The sequence below is a fragment of the Meriones unguiculatus genome, chromosome 12, assembly GCF_030254825.1.
Source record: "Meriones unguiculatus strain TT.TT164.6M chromosome 12, Bangor_MerUng_6.1, whole genome shotgun sequence".
NCBI lineage: Eukaryota > Metazoa > Chordata > Mammalia > Rodentia > Muridae > Meriones > Meriones unguiculatus.
Genome location: NC_083360.1, coordinates 61,977,385 through 61,987,839, shown reverse-complemented (window position 1 = coordinate 61,987,839; position 10,455 = coordinate 61,977,385). Strand labels below are relative to the sequence as shown.

The 10,455-nt window shown below is 43.4% G+C and overlaps 1 long non-coding RNA gene across 3 annotated transcripts; it reads right to left on the bottom strand.

Annotated features, from left to right (window-relative positions):
• Nucleotides 1-4,236: 4,236 nt before the first annotated feature.
• On the bottom strand, nt 4,237-9,922 carry LOC110555988 (uncharacterized). 3 transcript variants are annotated; one of them, XR_009585137.1, is made up of 6 exons: nt 9,734-9,922; nt 7,169-8,283; nt 6,954-7,027; nt 6,690-6,834; nt 6,411-6,577; nt 4,237-5,337 (listed from the first exon to the last, which is right to left on the bottom strand). It is a non-coding gene; the product is annotated as an uncharacterized LOC110555988 (long non-coding RNA). The 3 variants fall into 3 exon arrangements; XR_009585138.1 differs by lacking the exon at nt 9,734-9,922 and adding an exon at nt 8,965-9,727; XR_009585136.1 differs by lacking the exon at nt 9,734-9,922 and having other exon boundaries at nt 7,169-8,956.
• Between the last annotated feature and the right edge of the window lie 533 nt (nt 9,923-10,455).

Sequence of the window (10,455 nt, the reverse complement as noted above, 5' to 3'; positions counted from 1 at the left end):
AGTCTTACTCTGTGGAATGTGATTTGCTTGCTTGAATATACAATTTACTTTTTGGTAAATAATATTCCAGCCAATAAGAAGTCTAAATGATAACATAATATCTTCCTTTCTTTCTCACTCTTTCCTTTACTTATTATTTATTTGTATGTGTGTGTATGTGTGCTTGTGTGTGTGTGTGTGTGTGTGTGTGTGTGTGTGTGAGTTTACAGGGATCAAACCCAGGACTTCTCATAAACTAAGCATGTACTCTACTCTGTCTCTAAGTTGCATGTCAGCACCCAAATGGTTTTGCAGAATTTGGAAAAACATTTAAATGTTATCTCATAAAGAATGCTGGGTATTTAAATGCATATTAAAGAATTTCTCCTTAGGAAAAAAAATAATTAAATTATATACAAATTTAGGACTGTCCAGAAGTTATGGATTCCATCATAAAAATTATTTTTTAAAAAGTCACATCAATAAAAAGATAACAACTTACACCTTAAATGTATTCTAAAAATTAATGTATTGTTGTTTAGGAAATTGATTTAAAAGAAAATTAACTCATTTAATACTTGTTCTTAGTGACACTGGCAGGGGCATCCCACCTCGTCACAACTTCCCACTTCCTGAGCGGTTTTCATCTTGGGCTTGTGGTGGCAGGTGGAAGCACCCAGCAAACCCACACAGAAGGACAGTTTACCTCCCAGGGGAAGCTGACTCCCCTGGGACTTCACTGTGCCTCATGGTCATCCCCAAAGAAGACTACAGTGGCATTCCTGTGTATTCAATATTTTATTACCAACTTCGAGCGACTTTTAAAAAAATAGGAACTTTTTCTTTCATATTTCTGGATAACATGGGTTCTAGATCACGGAGTCTGTCGAGCCATGCTGCCTCTAGACACTGGAAAGATACTGTTCCTTTTGCAGTCTCTGCCAGCCTCTGGTGACTCTGGGAATTTATTGGTCTGTGCAACCTCACTCTAACTTCATTCTCTGTGGGCACACTGCCCCCTTACTTCCTCTACATGTATGTGTCACTTCGCTTTCTCTTTGTTTTATAGTACGTGTTTTCTCATCGGTATTATTAATGTAATTACAGCCACAAAGACCTTCTTTCAAATGAAGCTGTAGTCACAAGTTCTGGGAAATGGGATTTAGATCTGTAGGGGCCAGCCACTGTTCCTGGTAAATGGTTAACAATGTCCTTGTCAGGAAAGGGGCATCCTGCTCCATAGCACTGGCCCAGTCCTGTCAGTACTGCCTCCATGGTGAACTCCAGGCCACTGAGGGGAGGAAGTCACTGGCCATAGAGCTGAGATGCATACAGCATGTCAGTATATAGTTTTTCTGCTTATAGAGCGGATAGATGCTAGTAACCTGAAGATCCCAGGTGGTGATAAAATGTACTTAAGTGATCAGGAAAGGAGAAGGCAATAGTATTGCTCCTTTTAAGACTTTTGTTTCATTTTAAGTTTATATGCTTTAAATTGTTACGGTAGAGGAATTTAACAAATGACTCAAGAGTTCTCTGTTTACCAATTGGTTCATATGGATCAACGTGAAATGGCATCAGTTAGCACTCCACGTGACAGGATATGCCAAGTGACGAAGCCTGAGTCAGTGAGTGTAGGATGGGCAGCCAGTAGGTGATAACCACAGCATGTGCACTGAAAATGGGGTTAACACTTTTTTCAGGGAAAGCTGGAGTGTTGTGCCTAAAAAGGAGGACAGGAGAACCTCAATAAGTCAATTTCAGAAGCATTTAAATATATGCAAGTCTTACATAATTAAAGGTTTGCTTATGTTTAATTATGTGCATATGTGTATGCCTGAGTATGGGTCTGTGCCCACATAGAAGTGCAGGTGCCTGCGAAGGTCAGGAGAGGGCATGGATCCTCAGCAGCTGGAGTTACAGGTGATGGTGATCCCTCTAGCATGGGTGCTGGGAACTGAATTCAGACTCTGATGGCTAGTTTATGTCAACTTGACACAAGCTAGAGTCAGGGAATGAGGGAACCTCAGTTGAGAAAATGCTGCAATCAGATCAGGCTGAAGGGCATTTTCTTAATTAGTGATTGATGGGGGACGGCCCAGCCCACTGTGGGTGCTGCCATCCCCGGGTTGGTGGTCCTGGATTCTGTGAGAAAGCACATTGAACAAGCCACGAGGGGCAAGCCATTAGCACTCCTCCCGGCCCCTGCATCAGCTCTCGCCTCCAGGCTCCAGCCCTGCTTGAGATCCTGTCCTGGCTGTCTTCATTGATGGACTATGATGTAGAAGAAGGAGTCAAACGAACTCTTTCTTTCTCAACTTGCTTTGGTCGTGGTGTCTCATCTTGGCAATAGAAACCTTAAGACGAGTTTCTGCCAGGATATTGGGGTACTGCTGTGACAGACTTGACCATGTCGTGTTGGGAAGGATTGTGGAATGACTGTAAAACTTTGGGTTAGAAAAGCCATCGGGTGTTGAGAGCTCAGTGGGCTGCGGTGTAGGAGGTTGGAAGATAAGAATGGTGAAAGCGATGCAGGTGGTGGAGGCTTGTGAAATTTCAGGGGAAAGCAGAGATTCTTTTTTTTTTTTTTTTTTTTTTGAAAGCAGAGATTCTTATGAAGCCTTTTGAGTTCAGAATCTGTGGTTCTGATTAGCTGGGTCTGTGATTAACAAAAGACCAGAACCAATGAAGTAAAACCTTTGTTTTACTGGGACAATAGAGCCTGGTCAACTGGAGCTAAGAAATTAGGCTTGATTAAGCTCAACTAAGGTGATTAAGAAGAGACCAGAATCATTGAGGTGAATGAAATCTTCTGAGAGGCATTTCTTCAGAAGTTGTCTTCTAGAGGTGACCAAGCTTGTACCTTACGCTGGTAGCTGAACTTGGGAGTGTAGGAGTCACCCAGCTGGTACTAGTTTTGAAGGCATGAAAAACACCTGAATATAGCACTGGGAGTCCAGGAGAGGACACTGGGATGGGGCAGCCTCAGTAGCAATTGAAGGGGTCATGGAGAAAAGTTGAAATTTGGCCCCATGAAGAGAGGCCAGTGAAGCTACTGCTGAAAGTGCAGCCTGGTTCCATCAGAACATTGTCAACACCATGAGATGACCACCAAGAACAGCAGCAGGGGAACGCAGCGAGCGGGAACCTAGAAGCCAAGCTGTGATGGCAGCAGAGGGCAGGGCCAGAGAAGTGACACAAGCCCTTTGGAGGAGTTCAGAAGACCGTGAATGAATCCCAGACATTGGTTGTTAAGTTATTTATACTGTTGGAGTTTGGTTTTGCTTTGTTCATATTATGACTGTGTCCTGGTTCTTCCCTCTTGAAGTGAGAAACTAATTTACTCTTGGCTTCACAGGAGCTCACAGTTGAAAGACTTTGAGTTTTTAAAGAGACTGGCTATTTTAAAGAGATTGGTTCTTCAAAGACTGTGGAACTTTAAATTTTTGGAATGGTTATATTGTAATATTGATATTAATGAGTAATCTTAAGAAAGAATAAGAAAGGAAAGGTTATGTCTCAAGAGTGATGTGTTTGTGCGTCAAGATGACAAATGGTCAATTGTGCTGGCAAGTTTTATTCCAACTTGACACAAACTGGAGTTATCTGAAAGGAGGGAACCTCAATTGAGAAAACACCTTCATAAGATTAGGCTGGAGAGTATTTTCTTATTTAGTGACTGATGGGGGAGGGCCTGGTCCATTGTAAGTGCTGTCATCCCTGCTCGGCACCCTGTCCTGGGTTCTATCAGAAAGCAGCTGAGCAAGCCAGGAGGACCAAGCCAGTAAACAGCACTCCTCCATGGCCGCTGCATCAGCTCTTGCCTCCGGGTTCTGGCCCTGCTTGAGATCCTATCCCGAGTTCCTTTATTGATGCACTGTGATGTGGAGGCGTATGCCAAATAAACCCTTTCCCAACTTGCTTTTGGTCACAGTGTTTCATCATAGCAGTAAAAACCCTAACTTGATAGGCCCATTGAAAGACCAGTACATGCTCTTAACTAAAATGGCCATCTACCCAGCCCCCATTTGAATATATTTTAATGATTTTGTAGCAATAAAAATATTTTTACAAGTTCAAAGGAGATATAGGTATGTGCATTGCAGGTATTCAGTGACGCTCAGGTCAGAACCTCTCCAGTAAACCCCCTGCTTTTTCACATTCTCATTTCTGCTTGTGGGATCTGCTTTTAATTTAGCAAGAATTTATTAGAAGGCAATTAGGTTAAGAGAAAGAAAGACAGTCCAAGTCTTAAGGTATTTCTTAAAATATAACCGTGGTTTTATTGAGAGATAATCACTGTACCATGCAACTCACCCATTTAAAAGTAAAACTCAGTGCTTTTTAAATGCAGTTTATCAAATGGCACAACTGTTATTTCAATTAATTCAAGAAGACTTTTATCACCACCCAAAGAAATTCTGTAGCACTCTGCTGTCTCACAAAATCCAGGCCTTCTCTTCAAGTCCCATGCAACCACTGTCCTTCTTTTTTTTCTAAATAGGTATGCCTATATACTCCAGAAATATGGAGTACATGCCTTCCCTTGTGATTGGCCTGTTACTTAGGAAGATGTTTATAAAGAGACATCATCATACCTATCATGTCATACCTTTCTATGACTGAGCAGTATCCAGTTATAGAGATAAACCACTTTACGCTTACCCCTTCTTGGGTAGGCGTTTGAGTTCCTTCCCCTTCCTGCCCGTATTGAAAATGCTGCTGTGAATACCACCTCCCCTCCCCCTTTTCTTTTGCAGTGCTGGGGCTTGAACCTCGGATCATGCACATTGCTAGGCAAGCCCTCCAGGATTGAACTATAGCCCCAGCCCTGCTGATACTATGAATAGTTTTATATCAGCATGATTTTTCCATTTCTCTTAATGCAATCATTTTTAAATGAAAAGTTGTAACTACGTTTTTTATCTTCTCTATGATTAAGGGGACTATATTTTAGATCTTAACTCAGAAATGCCAAGTATACAATTTCAAGCCTCTTAAATGTGGGATCATCCCTTACTCTAAATTGTACCATTTCTTAGTAAGAGGTGAGGAGAGGCTGTCTCCTGGGGCACAGTAGGAGATGGGTAGCTGTGATTCAGGAGCAGGCATCATGAAATGACCTTTGCTGTACCAAGTACAGGCCGTGCCCACCAAAGCCTCATAACTCTTAGCCCATCACAGTCTAATTCCAATGCCTCTTTACATACAAACTATAGAGAAGAATGAAAACGAATGGGAGAGGCTGGGAATTTACAGGGAAGAGGTTGGGAAAGCAGCTTCTCTGACACAGGCCAGCGAGAGCCCCACTCTCTCCAGGGAGTGACTTGGAAGGATCATCCTGTGTGTCCTGAGGGCCTGTAATAAAAAAGAGGGCTCTATATTAATTTATAGCAACCTTCTTCCAAGAAACTCAGAATGTCTCAAACAGGCTTTCATTTATTCCCTGGAGGGAATATGCATAGAGCATACATAAGAAAGAACTCCTTTTAAAATTTGCACTCCCCAGTTAGTGCCGGGCAGAAACAGAACTAGCAAAGCAGACCTTCAGACCAAACATTCCACTCTGTGATTGTCAATGTGCTTTATAAATCAGTGCATATCAGAAAAGCAGGGCTTCCGCAACAGCCCCATGACTGGACTCACTGGTGACAGCATTTCTTTCAACAGGGTCTAGTCTAAACTTTTTTTTTTCCAAATTATAACCCCCTGCTGTGACACGCTCCAGGAAATGGAAAGATATCTTTCTGTCCATCTACGGTACGTGACTGAGGCTGTACAGTTCCATGCACAGGTGGCCCCGGTCTTATTTTATCCTCTAGTGCAACTCTCCAAACTCATCCCAACCTAGAATTAGTAAGGAACCTAGGAACAGCTCAGCATAGAGGGAACAGGGTTTTTGTCTCAGTTTTATTTCTGATACTGTGATAAAACTCCCTGACAAAAAGCAACATATGGGGAGAAGGATTTGCTCAGGGTACAATTCAAGGTCATAGTCAATCACTGCGGGGAAAGTCAAGGCAGGAACCTGAGACAGCTGGTTACATCACATCCACAGTCAAGAGCAGAGAGAACGAGCGCGTGCTTGCTTGTATAATGCATAGCAGCTTCTGCTCAGCCAGCTTTCCCCACTCACACAGTTCAGAACCTCCCCTGAGGCAATGGCTGGACCCACAGTGTGCTGGGTCTTCCCACATCAATAAGCTTAATTAGGACAGTTCTCTACAGACTTGTATCAACCCCATGCAGATAATCCCTCATTGAGACTGTCTTCCCGTGCGGTTATAGGTTGTGCCAAGTTGACCTTTAAAGCTACCCATCACTCTCAACCTTTTGTGAGCCTGACACACAAACACATTACTTTTAAACCATAACGTTCCATTCCTCGCACCTGAAGTCTCACTGAGGGTCTGGGGGAATTAGTGAAGTACCTGCCATGCAAGCATGAGAGCTTAATTCAGGGCCCCAGTGCCCACGAAAGAGTCTCCTGTGCTGATATGTCTGTAGTCGCAGTGCTGGGGGTAAAGACAGGAGAACCGCCGGAGTTCACCAAGCAGCCACTGTAGACCAGGATGACTTCCCTGCCTTGTGTGAGACACTGTCTCAAAAACCAAGATGAAGAAAAGTTGAGAAAGATGCCTGACCTCTGAGCTGTGCACATGTACACTCTACACACAGAGATAAAAATAATTTAATTAAAAAATGTATACTTGTATTGTGAGGTCCTTAGGTTCTCTCTCTCTCTCTCTCTTTTAATGGTCAGGGCCACATTAGAATCGATAGAATTGAATCTGTGGCTTTCCTTCCACCCATGACAAACTTCTGGGTTTTATAAATTCTTTCCCGGTGGTTATCCTGCATGGAAAAATCTTAACCTAGTTAACAACCAAAAATTGAATGCAATATCCCTTGGTCCCTCTAGCCCTGGCCACATTTATTTGGGCTCCGATAATCTTAACACAGATATTACTTACAATTTATATTATTTGTCAGCTAGACTAGTTCCGTGATGGCTGGAGGTCTGGTCAAATATGAAAAGGCAGAACCCCTGTTGGAAATTAAGAATTTGAAGATGAAGAAAGCAGAACATCAAGATAAACATGGCCACTTCTAAGTAATGGGTCTGGTGTGATTGCTCATGTTGCTTAAAGCCAGCCCTCCTGCCAACATTTAAAAATAAAAGACTCACGCTGGAGAATCTGTTGACACAGGATCGGCATCTCCAAGTGGCTGCACATAACTGGCTGGTGCCAAAGAGTAGGTTGCATTAGTCTGATGGTACTGCCATAAGCAAAAGCTACAAAATCCAAGGTCATCAGCAGGGTTGATTTCTTCTGAAGATCTTTCCTTGGCTCGTATCTGGCCTCCGTGTCCTCATATCTGGTCTCCTCGTCCTCATATCTTCATATGGTCTTTCTGTCAACATCTTATCTAGACTACATCAATCACCATAGATTAACGCTTACCTCACTGAAACATAATTATGTCTCTAAAGAACCTATCTCCTGGGGTTGAAGAGATGGCTCAGCTTGGGGTAAATGTGCTTGCTGCCAAGACTGATTATTGAAATTTGATCCCTGGAATCCAAAAAGGAGAAGGCCAACCCCCAAACGTTGTTCTCCGGCTTCGAAAAGTGTGTACACACAGCAAATAACTAAAGAGGTAAAGAAATAAATGCAGTTTTTTAAAAAATTAACCTGTCCCCAAACACAACAACATTCTGCAGGACTAGGGATTAGAGCTGTAGCTATGAATCCTGGAAGCCTGCACTTTAGCCCATAGCATTGTTGTTTCTTTTAAAGTGGGACCCAGTGCTCCAAATCACTGCATTCGCCATCTGGTAAGCCTTTCTCATACAGCATCTCCCCCTTCCTGAGAGCGCATTGGCCATCTCATCCGGGTGCTGTTCTTCCTCTTGGCTCACCTCTCTCAAAGGGAGACCAGCTCCTCCAGACAGTATATGGACCTGTGACACCATCTTATGAGGGGCAGGGCTGCATACGCCAGTCACAGCTACAGAACTAAGGTTGCTGCTCAAGTGATCTTCACAGGGCGAACATGAGATCCCTAATAAATAGTGATCATCATAAAATGTGCCCATTACACAGAGATAGCAGCTGAAAGGCAGCGCAGAAGGAAGAAGCCGCCGTGAGGCATAACTGGCGGTTCACATTAGAGACAAGACATACAGGTTTAAAGAGTGGACACCGCTTACTGGCTCCACAGTCCTTCCTCGGGGCTGATCATCTGACTAGATGAGGAATGGCTGTAATCTTCAATGGAAACCCAGTCTGGTCTTCATACCTATTTGCAGAAAAATGTTAGCCAGATTATAGCTGAAAACTCTGCTAACTCTGGGCAAGTTTTTGGTCTAGTGCCTGAAACAATTAAAGCATCTATTCACACCTACCACACGCTGCGCTGAGCAGAATTTCCAGCACAGCACTTAGTACTTTATTTTTAAAAGAAATAGCAGCGTCTGAGTCGTGCTTGCTCTCCAGTTTTCTAGCTGGGTTTTTACATGAGACTGGAGGGTGAGGGGCTTCTGTGCTGAAAAGAGATACGTTTTGTGCTTTTAAAACTCTTTGCTCAGAATCAGGAAACTGGATGCTGAGATGCTCCTGCACCTGCACAGACATCTACAAATCCCACTTGCTCAGAGGAAAGATGGTTCAGTGTGCATTTGCTCAGTACTGCAGCTTACGGGAGTCCTTAAGACATCTTCCTTAAAACTGTTCACTTTTAAGACAAGGAACAAGAGGTTCGGAAATTTCAAATGGCTCCCCTCAAACCAGGACATCACCCACATGCAGAAACAAGTTGTTTTCAGACCAGTGTACTCCCCACATAGAGAGACTGCTTTTAACCAGACTTAGTCCTGCCAGCCTAAACTGTATGCAAAGAAAACCAATTAAAACAAACTTAACACACACACACACACACACACACACACACACACACGTCTCTCTAGAGCAACCTCTCTACCTAGACTCCAGAATTGAGAAAGTGGGGCAATTTCTACTCGGATTCGGTTAGCAAACAGAAGAAACGTTCCCTGGCAGCTCATGGCTGCCGAGCTCCACACAGCAAGCTGGAATCTGATGAGTCTAACACCAGGGGGCGCAGTATCCTTTGTCCTGACGAGCGTTGAGCACAGGCTCTGAAGGCCGGCTGGGCCTTCAAGAAACTTGATTTTCTCCAGCTCCCACAGTTTCTTCGTGAAACCCGCTGACTCCCCAGGCTGCTTCATCTCTTCTCCTTCCTTCTTAGAGGAAGGCTGCTTCTCTGCTAAGCCTGGGAGAGCCTACAGGGGCCTACCATTTCTTTTTTTCAGGCCTCTAAATTAAAATAATAATAATAATAAAAAGTTGCAAAACATATGCATATTTTTTAAATCAAGACAAAATGAACACTATGTGAGAAATGTCAGGTATTCATCCTTTCTTTCCACTCTCTCTCACATACACACAAAATCTAATAAGTTAAATAACTGTTTCTGGAAAGCTGCTACCCTCTTACAGGTATGCACCCCCAACATTCTATGTCTAGCTTTTGGAAGGGAATGCTTACCAAAGGGACAAGCTTAAGCATCTTTTAGGTCACACCTCTGCTACTCTTAGCCATCCACTCTGTCTTCAGCAGAGGGGAATCTACTTCCCTCCCTATGGAAGACCCAGGGCTCCCATCCCCATCAACTACCAAAAGCACAGCCTTTTGCAAAGGCCCCAAATTCGCTGGGTGTGGCGGTTCACACCTTTAATCCCAGCACTCAAGAGGCAGAAGCACGCAGATCTGAGTGAATGTCAGACAGTCTGCTTTACGCAGCCAGTTCTCCCTCCATCTCAAGGAAAAAAATCCTCAATTCTCCATTGTTCTAACTGCACAGAGGGTCCTAAAGACAGCTTTGAAAAGCAACAATAACACTTTCATAGAGGAAAGTTAAATTTACACAGTCCTCTTCCTCTCTCTCATTCGACGACAACTTTAAGGGATAGTCAAGGAAATCCAAAGCTTAGCAGGCATGCTCCAGCTCCGGCCTGCCACAGGGTGAATGCAGCCGTAGGGTCTTGGTCAGGAGGCTTGGAGGAGAAGAATCTGCACAATTACACCAAGGCCTAGGAAGAATACAACCATCACTCGTAATTATCAATATGGTCTCAGTTTCTGATAAAGTGTAGCAATTTTTGGCTCCTGAATTGGACAGGAAGAAAAAAAATGGAGAAAGAAAAGTTGGTATGAACTCTTATAACTTTTTTGTTATCAATGGCATCACTCACATCTTCCTCCCATGTTTTATGAGGTAACATAGAGCAATGGGAAGGGGTGAGCCTGGAGACAGGTAGCCATGTTGTGTTAGCTTGAGAGCCGCCTTTCCTCATTCATAAAATGATGATAACATCTGCCAGGTACACAGCCACTGAAATGAGAACTATAAATGATATTTTGGGAGAGAGAGTGGAGCTGGAGGTTTTTACT